This window comes from Mirounga angustirostris, unplaced genomic scaffold (assembly GCF_029215605.1).
Source record: "Mirounga angustirostris isolate CCGP_5_RB_7025 unplaced genomic scaffold, mMirAng1.0.hap1 SCAF_9, whole genome shotgun sequence".
Taxonomy (NCBI): Eukaryota; Metazoa; Chordata; class Mammalia; order Carnivora; family Phocidae; genus Mirounga; species Mirounga angustirostris.
The window spans coordinates 52,628,091-52,640,413 of NW_026991717.1; the positions used below are offsets into that span (position 1 = coordinate 52,628,091).

The 12,323-nt window shown below is 43.3% G+C and overlaps 1 long non-coding RNA gene across 1 annotated transcript; it reads right to left on the reverse strand.

Annotated features, from left to right (window-relative positions):
* Nucleotides 1-1,252: 1,252 nt before the first annotated feature.
* On the reverse strand, nucleotides 1,253-10,156 carry LOC129046562 (uncharacterized). The gene is made up of 3 exons (XR_008508198.2): nucleotides 9,545-10,156; nucleotides 8,538-8,623; nucleotides 1,253-2,181 (listed from the first exon to the last, which is right to left on the reverse strand). It is a non-coding gene; the product is annotated as an uncharacterized LOC129046562 (long non-coding RNA).
* Nucleotides 10,157-12,323: the final 2,167 nt, after the last annotated feature.

Below are 12,323 nucleotides of genomic sequence, written 5' to 3' on the forward strand. Positions count from 1 at the left end.
AGCTCTCGGATCCCCATCCTTTGGGTTTTTATGGAGGCTTCCTTACATTGGCATAACTGATTAAATCATTGGTCACTGGCAGTTGACTCAACCACCCAGCCCCTCTCCCCTCTCCTGAGGTTGGGGGTTGGGACTGACAGTTCCAACCCCCTAGTCACACAATTGATTCCCCTGACCTCCATCCTTAGGTGGGGTCCAAAAGTCATCCATTAACATAACAAAAGACACCTTTAACCCTCCTATCACTTAGGAAATCTCAAGGGCTCTAGGAGCTCTGTGCCAGAAATGGGGATGAAGACTAAATATATATTTCTTATTATAAATCACAATATCAAAGAGAGAGAGATGACAAAGATAATTTGTAAATATAGAGATTGATAAATATGGATAAATAAAACACATTATGGGTTCATATTGATACTTCCAATTCCAATACAAGATTATAAGGTTGTTATTTAACTATATTGATCTTCATTTCCAGAACTCCTTTCTCTCACGCTAAAAACCCCACTTCTCAACACACACTCATTTACTCTTTCACACAATATATATCCAACAGTCTTAAGATAAGAGTACCAATGCTATCACTAACAATATGATTACGGAAAACAGTTTAGGATATTCTCGAGGTTCTTTTTGTCCTTAGGGATATACTCAAATAATTGTTTGAAAGTCACTAGAAAGAGATTTTCTTTATACAGTTATAAAGAACTATAACTGATACAAAGTATAAAGAACTATAACTGATACAAAGTTCATGTTGCTTCTCATTGTTTAAGGATTTATTTTTTTAATGTTCTATACTTATACAAACATTTTCATGGTTCCAAAGCCAAATCTACAAAGTCTGTTTAGAGAATTCTAGCTTCTATCCCTGGCCCTTTGCCCCATCCCTTTCTTTTCCCATAGGTAACAATTTATTTTTATTTCACAGTTTATCCTTCCTTTGTGATTTTTTTACTATAGTTTTTGTCCCCCTCTTAGGAAAAGAGTGGTATATTATATAATTCTCTACTTTGCTTTTTTTTTTTTCAAATTTTATTTTTAATTTAAAAGCTTTATTTAGATGTAATTCACAATTTACCCATTCAAAGTATACAACTCAATGTTTTTTTTTTAGTATATTCAGAGAGTTATGCAACCACAATCAATTTTAGAACATTTTCATTCCTCCGAGAAGAAACCACATATTCATTAGCAGTCACCCTCCATTTTCCCCAACTTCCCAACCCCAGCCCTAGACAGCCACTAATCCACTTTCTCTCTCCTTGGAACTGCCTGTTGTAGATATTTCATATACATGAAATCATACAGTGTGTGACCTTTTGTGTCTGGCCCCTTACACCTAGCATACACTCTGGGATTGTCCCCTCAGAGGCCTACAAGGCCAGGCAAGAAAATAACTAAGTGAGCCAGGGAACGCATAAATCATCTGAAAGGGGCTGATCCCCCCGATTTTTGCCAGGTGGGAACACCTCCATCCTCTGTTGTTGTACTATTCGAGAGAAGTTGGAAATCTACATTTTTATGTGAAATTTTCTGATTTGTTCCCAAGTTTTGCCAATGTGTTTGGGAGTTGTATTCAAACCTCTCTGTGAAAACAGAGAGAAAATGAAGGGAACTGGCCTAGTTGAGGACTTGACTCAGGAAATCCATGAGGCCATGTCCAAGCTCATGGCCCCCCCTCCCTGCAGCCAGAGGCGCAGCGGGGGCTTAGGAAGGCAGGCTCTCCCACCTGCCCACCTACCGTTCAGTCTCCCGTAGCTCACGAGGACTCTGTGGAGCTACAGCCTGGCCCTACTTCACCTTTGCTTCCTCATCTTTAAAAAGGAGAGAATAAAGTCATTGACAGCGGCCCTGAGCTGCAATCTGCACAGTGCATTGCCAATGGGAAGTGTCATCAAGCCCGAGCATGTTCAGAAATAGGTGTTAAAGTAATTAAATTGCATCATCTCCTTGGTTCAGCAAAATTTTGGGAAATGGAGAGTAGATAAAAATGTTCTTGAAAGATAAGGAGAGGGGCACCTGGGTGGCTCAGTCGGTCGGGTATGTGCCTTCGGCTCAGGTCATGATCCCAGGGTCCTGGGAGGGAGCCCCGTGTTGGGTTCCCTGCTCAGTGGGGAGTCTGCTTCTCCCTCTCCCTCTGCTCTGCTCCTCTCCCCACTTGTGAATAAATAAAATCTTAAAAAAAAAGGAAAGATAAGGAGAAATTTGAAAAAAACAAAGATTAAAAGTATAATGCTACAATAATCAACACAGTATAGTACGAATGCCATACAGACTAGCAAATAAATCCAAGTACACTTAAGTACTTTGTAAACAATGAAACAATAATAATAAAAAAATCCACCAGAAAGGCATTCATTCTTTAATGTGTTATTGGAATCTTAATCACTGGGGGAAGGAATCAGCTGAGGTAGCCACCTTCCACCATATACCGCGATCGATATAAGAATTAAGAAACTGCAACCACAAAAGAACTTTCTCTGCATTTAGAACAAACTTTCAAAGCACAAAAGCAGTGTGGTACATACCAAAGAAAAAGGCTGATGGATCTGAGTGCAAAAAAGGACTTTTTAACTCCTAGATTTTTTTTAAAGCCATAATTAAAACTAAAACAGTAATCTGGGCAAAATGTGAGTGACAAATACAACAAGGGTACTACCTAAAGACATAGACATTATTATCAATATTAAATACAAAGCTCTTACATGATTCAATAAGGAAACAAATCCCCCCATAACTGGGTAAGTACATAAATTGACATACCACAGGGAGAAAAAAAAAACGGACAATATCTGTGACAATATTTATAACTTCTCTAAAAATCAGAGACAAACTAAAATGAGATGAAATTTTTTTTTTGCTTGGAAGTTAGCCAAGATTAAGAAGAGGATATATCCAAACCAGCATGATTTGGGTGAGGCTGGATGTATATTATCATATAGTACAAGCATCGTGGAAATCAACGTGATATTGCCATCAGGAAAACTTTAAATGTTACCACCTTATAACCCAGAAATTAACCTTCTAAGAATGTATTCTAAGAAAATGATAAGAAATATGAAAAGAGATTTGAGTACGAAGAGGTCTATCAAAATATTATTTATCATAAAAAATATTATTTATCATGATGGAAAATTATATCAGCCTAAATGACTTACAGCAGGGGAGTGATTAAATAAATCATGATATAGCTCTAGAATGGAATATTACACATTTTTGTTATTAGACACATTAACAACTAATTTTCAGTAATAAAAAATAGAAGATATAATCCGGAACCATCCTCCACAAAGATTCATGAAGCACCTACTATGTGTGTGGTAGTGCTCTAGGCATTCGGGATACATCACTGAACAAAACTGACATGGTCCTGCCTTCTGGGAGCTTACACTGAGGGTGTGAGGGAGAGACAATAAACAATAAAGAGAAGAAATAAGAAAATGGGGCGCCTGGGTGGCTCAGTTGGTTAAGCGACTGCCTTCGGCTCAGGTCATGATCCTGGAGTCCCGGGATCGAGTCCCGCATCGGGCTCCCTGCTCAGCGGGGAGTCTGCTTCTCCCTCTGACCCCCCCCCCTCATGTGCTCTCTCTCATTCTCTCTCTCTCAAATAAATAAATAAAATCTTTAAAAAAAAAAAAACAAAGGGCGCCTGGGTGGCTCAGTCGGTTAAGCGACTGCCTTCGGCTCAGGTCATGATCCTGGAGTCCCGGGATCGAGTCCCGCATCGGGCTCCCTGCTCGGCAGGGAGTCTGCTTCTCCCTCTGACCCTCTTCCCTCTCGTGCTCTCTGTCTCTCATTCTCTCTGTCTCAAATAAATAAGTAAAATCTTTAAAAAAAAAAGAAAGAAGAAAATGGCAAAACAGTTTGGAAGGAAACAAAAGGTGACGCGTGGAAGGAAACGAAGAGGAGAGCACCGTAAGAGGGACTCAAAGCTTGAAGCACAGGGTTCAGCCACACTGATACCAACAGGAGTACATTTAGGTACAAAAGAGACCTATGTCCTCACCTGTTAAATATTTAACACCCGTATTATATATCTATCCTTTTTTTAAAAGATTTACTTATTTTAGAGAGAGAGTGCATGAGTTGGGGGAAGGGGCAGAGAGAAAGAGAACGGAAGGGACTCCCTGCTGAGCATGGAGCCCATGCAAGGCTCCATCCCAGGACCTTGGGATCATGACCTGAACAGAAACCAAGAGTCAGAGGCTTAACCTACTGAGCCACCTAGGCGCCCCTGTATCTATCCTTATGTCGATTCTTTACATAGCTCATATATTAAACAACAACAACAACAACAGCGGCACCTGGGTGGCTCAGTTAAGCATCAGCCTTCTGCTCAGGTCATGATCCCAGGGTCCTGGGATGGAGCCCCGCATCGGGCTCCCTGCTCAGCGGGAAGCCTGCTTCTCCTCCTCCTCCCCGCTTGTGCTCTCTGTCACTACCTCTCAAATGAATAAATAAAATCTTTAAAAAAACAAAAACAAAAAACACCAAAATATCAACAGTGGCTATCTGTGGCAGGTGGGATTGTGGTGATTTTTTATTTTATTTTTGTATAGTTTGCTGTATTTGCTAATATGAGTAGGCCCAGTTTCATTATCAGGAATAAAACAATGTATGATATTACATGTTTTAAAAAAGCACAGCTCTGTCTACCCATTCGCCCCCTGAAGGGTTTTCCAGAAAGGAGTAAGGTGTGGTTTTAAAGGTGGTGAGGGGTCTGACCTTTCTGAGACAGCGTTCTTCCACAAGAGGGTGCCTGGCCTTCAAGTAAGGACCGGGCGGGGTCCCGAGTTTGGAGTCGGATTTTAAGGGAGCCGTGTAGAAAGCGTAAATCTTGCCTGTTTCCAACTCCACACCTAGGAACCATACACAGAGTGGCTCAAAAGCTTCTGGCACTCTGGGGGCCTGGGTGGCTCAGTCGGTTAAGCGACTACCTTCAGCTCAGGTCATGATCCCAGGGTCCTGGGATCAAATCCCACATCAGGCTCCTTCCTCCGCAGGAAGCCTGCTTCTCCCTCTCCCACTCGCCCTGCTTGTGTTCCCTCTCTTGCTGTGTCTCTCTCTGTCAAATAAATAAATAAAATCTTTAAAAAAAAAAAAAAAGCTTCTGGCACTCTAAGGCCTGCCTCCGTGGTCAGTAATCATGAAAAAGTCCATTTTCCCTGAAATCAGTACGTACGGTTTAGCAGGACTTGGGCTCAGCAAGTACTGGTCGGAAGAGCATGCTCCTTGCCCTTGGGGAGCTAATAACCAAATGTAGGAGTGCTGACATCACTGACGCCATCTTGTTCATGCCCGCACAGTGACCTCCCTCGGGGGCTGACTGTTCCTGGCCTGGGCAGGTTAACGCAAGCCCTGATCCAAGGAGGGGAGGCTTGTTCTGCCCGTCCCTGAAGGGGCGCACAGAAGGCACCACTTGAGATAACTAGTAGAGGAGACTGGTGCACAGATGGTGCCACTTTAGTTAACTACCCTGTAACCACACCACCGTGCCCCTCAATAAAAACTGGGGATTAAGGTCGGTTGGGGGATAAGTGGGGGAAAGAAGAGCTGCATAGTGTCCTGGATCATGCACCTGCCCCCGTCAGTCAATTACCCTGAATAAAACTGGGTGTTAACAGTATGGAGTGGCTTGTATTGTTTTTCAGTCTCCAAGTGTCTTCTCAGTCCAGGAAACTTACTTTACGGCCCCTCCTCCACCTTCTAACACCAAACCAGCGAGAGCGAACTCAGTTCCTTTTCACAGTGTGAGCGCTGGGGGAGAAAAAGGAGGACGGCAGAGCAAGAGAAGATCTGGCGATCAATCAATGCAGAAGCAGATGTGAATCAACGGGATGCTGTCCCGTGCTGGAAAGACTGGTGTGTAGAGCAGGGAAGGGCAGGTGGAGAGGGTGAGCAAGGCAGAGGCACAGGTAGCATGGTGAAAAGCCACTGACCTGGATGGTGCTGGAGATTTTGCAACCTAATGACCCCCGGTTATCAGAAATTGTACCCCTGGCCCCAGTCTCTTAGCAAACCTGACCTACATGAAACCGAAGAGCAAAGAGAGCGTCCATAGCTCAAGGCGCTGACACAGTCATTCTGTCGCTGCCTGCCAATTTGGCTTGCAGGTGTTTACTTAGCTGTTCTTGCTCGATGCGCCCCCACTTCCATCAGCAAGGCTTGCTTCACTGCCTGCTCAGGAACACAGTGCTGCAGGCCTTGGCCAGGAGACGGGAACGAAGGTGGACAAGAATGCCCAAGAAATGTACCTTACTCATCCCAGCGCATGATGGGACGGGGAAAAGAGAAGAGGCCCACCCAGCCTGACCTGGGGGCCAGGGAAGGCTCCCTGGATGAGATGGTACTTGAGCTTGTCAGGAAAGACATATGGGAGTTGGAGAGGAGAAAAGGGTGACTGGCTGAGGGAAGTGCACAGGGGTGAGAGAGGATGGCCTTGTGTCCATGCAAGCAGCTCGGCCGGGCTAGAGCCTGGTGTGAAGGCGTGAAAGTGGGCAGAAGCAGTGCCCGAATGGAGGCTGCTTTCTTTGGAGGGCACTGGGAAGCCTTGAGGGTCTGAAACAGCGGAGCTACCTGAACGTTAACAGTTTGCAAAAGTCACTGATGACCATTGTGTTGCCAAATCCACTGGGTACTTTTCAGTCTGCATCCTAGGTGAACTCTCTCAGCAGTATTTGGTACTGTTGCTTTCTCCCTCCACCCTGGAGCAATCTCATGTCTTCTCGGTCACCAAGTTCTGATTTCTCTGTCTGGCTCTCTGGTCACTTTTTCCAGCTCCCACGCTGACTGCTCCTCCCCCCTCTGGCCTCTCAGAGATGTTCCACGAGGCCCTGTTTTGCTTCCTTCTCACCATCCACTCCTGCTCTCAACCACCCCATTTTATTCCCATGGCGTCACATACACCTTTTTAATAGTATCAGGAGAGAGAGGAGGGTCCAGAGTCCAAGGTCATAGCTCCTGGTGTCATGGCTCAGTGAGCATGTTCATGCTGAGTTGTGAGCAATTGTGGGCTGAGTAAGGGGGAGAGGTCAGAATGGATTCAGGGATAAGCAGAGGCATGTACTGGAGAAGGAAAGGGTTGCTGATTAAAATAGTCAGTGTTCTGGATCTGAAGAAAGAGTACAGGGCTCACTATTCCCAAGCGTGGTGGGAGTACTGGACACTAATGTGTGTTAAAAGACCAGGTAGGGGGTCTGAGAAGAATGTGAAGGGGGGAGGTGCAGGAAGGATGGGTAAGCCTAACTGGGCAAGCTGACTCCAAGTCTAGGAAGTCAGTGGAGACAGGGATCCAGGCCACAAGAGCAAGGCCAGCAGACTAAGTGGTAGCCTCTGGCCTGGCTTGGATCTCGGCTGCATTGTGGGCAGGCAGGCATCCAAGGGCGTGCACTCAGTCTTGGAGACAAAGGCTTAAGGGTGTTGGTGGGCCCTTATGTGCATTCCAAACCACACTGACACATCCATGGTGAGGCGGGGAAGTCATGAGCTATTCCTGGCCCCTTCTGTTTTCCAACCTCATATGCCGACAGAACAGAGAATTTCTCAAGGCTCTAACATTACAGCCACTGATAAAGCAAATTTGTTTTGTGCCTCATCAAAAGTGGCAGTTAAGATCCAAAATGTCCTAAAGACGTTTCTGTGGCATAATAATTAGTAGAAATGGGTAGAATACTCTGGAAATGGTGTTAGAGCAGTTGGCTTTCTATTTAGAAAAAATTAAGTTAGAGTCCCACCTTAACATCACACACAAAAGTAAATATGATAATTAGTCATTGATTTTAAAACTTCCCACAAAGAAAAGCTCAGGCCCAAATGACTTAACTGATGAATTCTACCAAACATTCAAAGAACTAATACCAATCCTTCCCAAACTCTTCCAAAAAATAGAAGAGGAAGGAATATTTCCTAAGTAATTCTATGAAAAGACAATGCACAGAATGGGAGAAAATATTTGCAAATCATATATCTTAAGGAGGGTGTATCTAGAATATATAAAGAACTCTTACAACTCAATGAGAATTTAAAAAAATACAACTTAAAAATAGGCAAAGGGTCTGGGTAGACATTTGTCCAGTGAAGATGTACAAATAGCCATTATAGACATGAAACTATCTCAACATTGTTAGTCAGGGAAATGGAAATCAAAATCATAAGGAGATACCACTTCACACTTAACTAGGAAAGCTACAATAATTTTTTTAAAAGGCAATACCAAGTATTGGCAAGGATGTGAAGAAATTGGGATGGCTGGGTGGCTCAGTGGGTTAAGCGTTTGCCTTCAGCTTGGGTCATGATCCCAGGGTCCTGGGATAGAGCCCTGCATCGGGCTCCCTGCTCAGCGGGGAGCCTGCTTCTCCTTCTCCTGCTCCCCCTGCTTGTGCTCTCTCTCTCTCTCTGACAAATAAATAAAATCTTTAAGAAAAAAGGATGTGAAGAAATTGAAACCATCATACATTGTTGGTGGTAATGTAAAATGGTGCAGCCACTGTGGAAAAGAATTTAGCAATTCCTCAAAACGTGAAACAAGTTACCATGTTATCCAGCAGTTCTACTCCTCTGTATGTATCCAAGAGACTTGAAACATACTTCCACACAAAAACAGTGTGCAGCATCATTCCTAAGCCAAAAGTGAAAACAAACCAAATGTCTACCAAGTGATCAATGGATAAACAAATTGTGGTATATCTTATTATTCAGCAAAAGAAGGAAATGAGGTACTCAACATGTTACACTGTGTTAAAACATGTTGCTAAATGAAATATAAAACAGTATGCTAAATGAAAGAAGTCATTTGCAAAAGACCACCTATCATATGAATCCATTATATGAAATGTCTAGAATAGGCAAAATCTAGAGAGACAGGCATAGATTAGTGTTTGCAGGGGAATGGAGAAGGGGTGGAGATTGGGGAGTGACTGCTAACAGGGACTGGGGTTCTCTAGGGGAAATGAGAATGTTCTGGAATTAGAGTGTGGTGATGGTTGCACAAGCCTGTGAATACAGTAAAAAGCATTTAATGAGGGGTGCCTGGGTGGCTCAGTTGGTTAAGTGACTGCCTTCGGCTCAGGTTGTGATCCTGGAGTCCCAGGATCGAGTCCCGCATCGGGCTCCCTGTTTGGTGGGGAGCCTGCTTCTCCCTCAGACCCTCCCCCCTCTCATGTGCTCTCTCTCTCTCAAATAAAATAAAATCTTAAAAAAAAAAGCACTTCATTATACTTTTTTAAAAGGGTAAGTTGTATACTATATAAATTATATCAATTAAGCTGCAGAACAAATAAATAAATCTGAGGTGGATTAAATATATAAATGTAAAATAAGCCTTAAAAATAAAAGAAAACAGAGAAGACTGGTTCAATAATCTCGGTGTAAGGAAGGCCATTCTAAGTATGATACAGAACTCAGAATATATAAAGGACAATATTAACAGATTGAGTACATTGAAATAAACAATCTTTAATGAAAAAGACACTATAAGTTTTAAATATAAATCATGAAGGACTTTTGCAACATTATAATATATTTAAAGAATGGTCTTTACCTAAATGTGAGACAGGAGTCCATCAAAATCCTAGAGGAGAGCACAGGCAACAACCTCTTTGACCTCAGCCGCAGCAACTTCTTCCTAGAAACATCGCCAAAGGCAAGGGAAGCAAGGGCAAAAATGAACTATTGGGACTTCATCAAGATAAGCTTTTGCACAGCAAAGGAAACAGTCAACAAAACCAAAAGACAACCAACAGAATGGGAGAAGATATTTGCAAATGACATATCAGATAAAGGGCTAGTATCCAAAAATCTATAAAGAACTTATCAAACTCAACACCCAAAGAAAAAATAATCCTCAAGAAATGGGCAGAAGACATGAACAGACATTTTTCCAAAGAAGACATCCAAATGGCCAACAGACACATGAAAAAAGTGCTCAACATGGCTCGGCATCAGGGAAATCCAAATCAAAACTTCAGTGAGATACCACCTCACGCCAGTCAGAATGGCTAAAATTAACAAGTCAGGAAATGACAGATGTTGGCGGGGATCGGAGAAAGGGGAACCCTCCTACACTGTTGGTGGGAATGCAAGCTGGGGCAACCACTCTGGAAAACAGTATGGAGGTTCCTCAAAAAGTTGAAGATAGAGCTACCCTACGATCCAGCAATTTCACTACTGGGTATTTACCCCAAAGATACAAATGTAGTGATCCAAAGGGGTACGTGCACCCTGATATTTATAGCAGCAATGTCCACAATAGCCAAACTATGGAAAGAGCCAAGGTGTCCATCGACAGATGAATGGATAAAGAAGATGTGGTATATATATACAATGGAATATTATGCAGCCATCAAAAAAAAAAAAAAAAACGAAACAAAATCTTGCTATTTGCAATGACGTGGATGGAACTAGAGGGTATTATGCTAAGCGAAGTAAGTCAGTCAGAAAGACATGTATTCATATGATCTCACTGATATGAGGAATTCTTAATCTCAGGAAACAAACTGAGGGTTGCTGGAGTGGTGGGGGGTGGGAGGGATGGGGTGGCTGCGTGATAGACATTGGGGAGGGTATGTGCTATGGTGAGCACTGTGAATTGTGTGAGACTATTGAATCACAGACCTGTACCTCTGAAACAAATAATACATTATATATTAAAAAAAAAGAAGAAGATAGTAGGAAGGGAAAAATGAAGGGGGGGAAATCGGAGGGGGAGACAAACCATGAGAGACTATGGACTCTGAGAAACAAACTGAGGGTTCTAGAGGGGAGGGGGCCGGGGGGGATGGGTTAGCCTGATGATGGGTATTAAAGAGGGCACATACTGCATGGAGCACTGGGTGTTATACGCAAACAATGAATCATGGAACACTCCATCAAAAACTAATGATGTAATGTATGGTGATTAACATAACATAATAAAATAAAATTTAAAAAAGTTCCTCCATATTGTACCGTGTATCAGGACTTCATTCTATTTTATTAGTGAATAAAATGCCATTGTATAGGAAAAGAAAAAATGGTCTTTAAAAAAAAAGAATGGGGGCACCTGGGTGGTTCAGTCATTAGGCATCTGCCTTCGGCTCAGGTCATGGTCCCACGGTCCTGGAATCGAGCCCCACATTGGGCTCCCTGCTCCGTGGGAAGCCTGCTTCTCCCTCTGTCTGTCACTCCCCCTGCTTATGTTCCCCCTCTCGCTGTCTCTTTCTCTGTCAAATAAATAAAATCTTTTAAAAAAATAAAATAAGTAAATAAAATCATTATGAAAGGGGCGCCTGGCTGCCTTCTTCAGCAAAGCATGCAACTCTTGATCTCCGGGTTGTGAGTTCAAGCCCCACCCACACTGGGTGTAGAGATTACTAAAATAAATAAATCTTTAAAAAATAAAAAATAGGGTGCCTGGGTGGCTCAGTCATTAAGCGTCTGCCTTCAGCTCAGGTCATGATCCCAGGGTCCTGGGATCGGGTCCCACATGAGGCTCCCTCTTTGGCAGGAAGCCTGCTTCTCCCTCTCCCGCTCCCCCTCCTTGTGTTCCTGTTCTTGCTATCTCTCTCTCTGTCAAATAAATCAATAAAATCTTTTAAAAAGTAAAAATAAAATAAGAAGTAAAGTAACATCATTACAAAAATGATGAACTCCCCCAGTAATATGCAGCACGGGCCAGAATGAGAGGAAAGGGGCATTTGTATGGAGGAATTTCACAGTGAGTGAAAATTGGTGCAGCCCCTTGGAAGACAATTTGGTAAACATTCTGGTCCCGATGCTACCACTGCCCAAATAGGGGCAAGCTACTTAATGTCTCTCTTTACGTTTCCTTCACTTGCAGGTGGGGATAATAATATCTGCTCTACTTGGCCTCAGACAGTTGTTAAGAAATTCACACAAACTCTAGAAGTAGGCTCTAAAAATCAGGAACCACTGTAGACAAGTCAAAGAATTGTGACTGATGAAGCTATAGGTTGTCTTGACAAACTCACAAGAGATAAGCTGGAGGACCCCATGGGTCCCGTTGGAGAAACAGCATCCTTCAGAGTGGTCCAGAGGTGGCTTACAAATAAGAAGAAAGAGTTTCCTACTATGTGTCGCAGGGACATCTGGGGACAGCCGGCTAAATATGACTCTCCTCCCCGCCTCCCTTTCTCCATCAATAAGAGTTGAGGCCAGCAGTAGTGTTTCCTCAACAGCAGGCTACCATCTGCCCATCGTTGGCTGGACTAGGGGTGGGCCAGTGCAGTTTTCTCCCGGAGAAACTCTGAACTGGGGGAGAGAACAGAGGGGTGGACCGCCAGGCAGAATTCCATGCAGCCAGAACAGTTACATTCGAATTG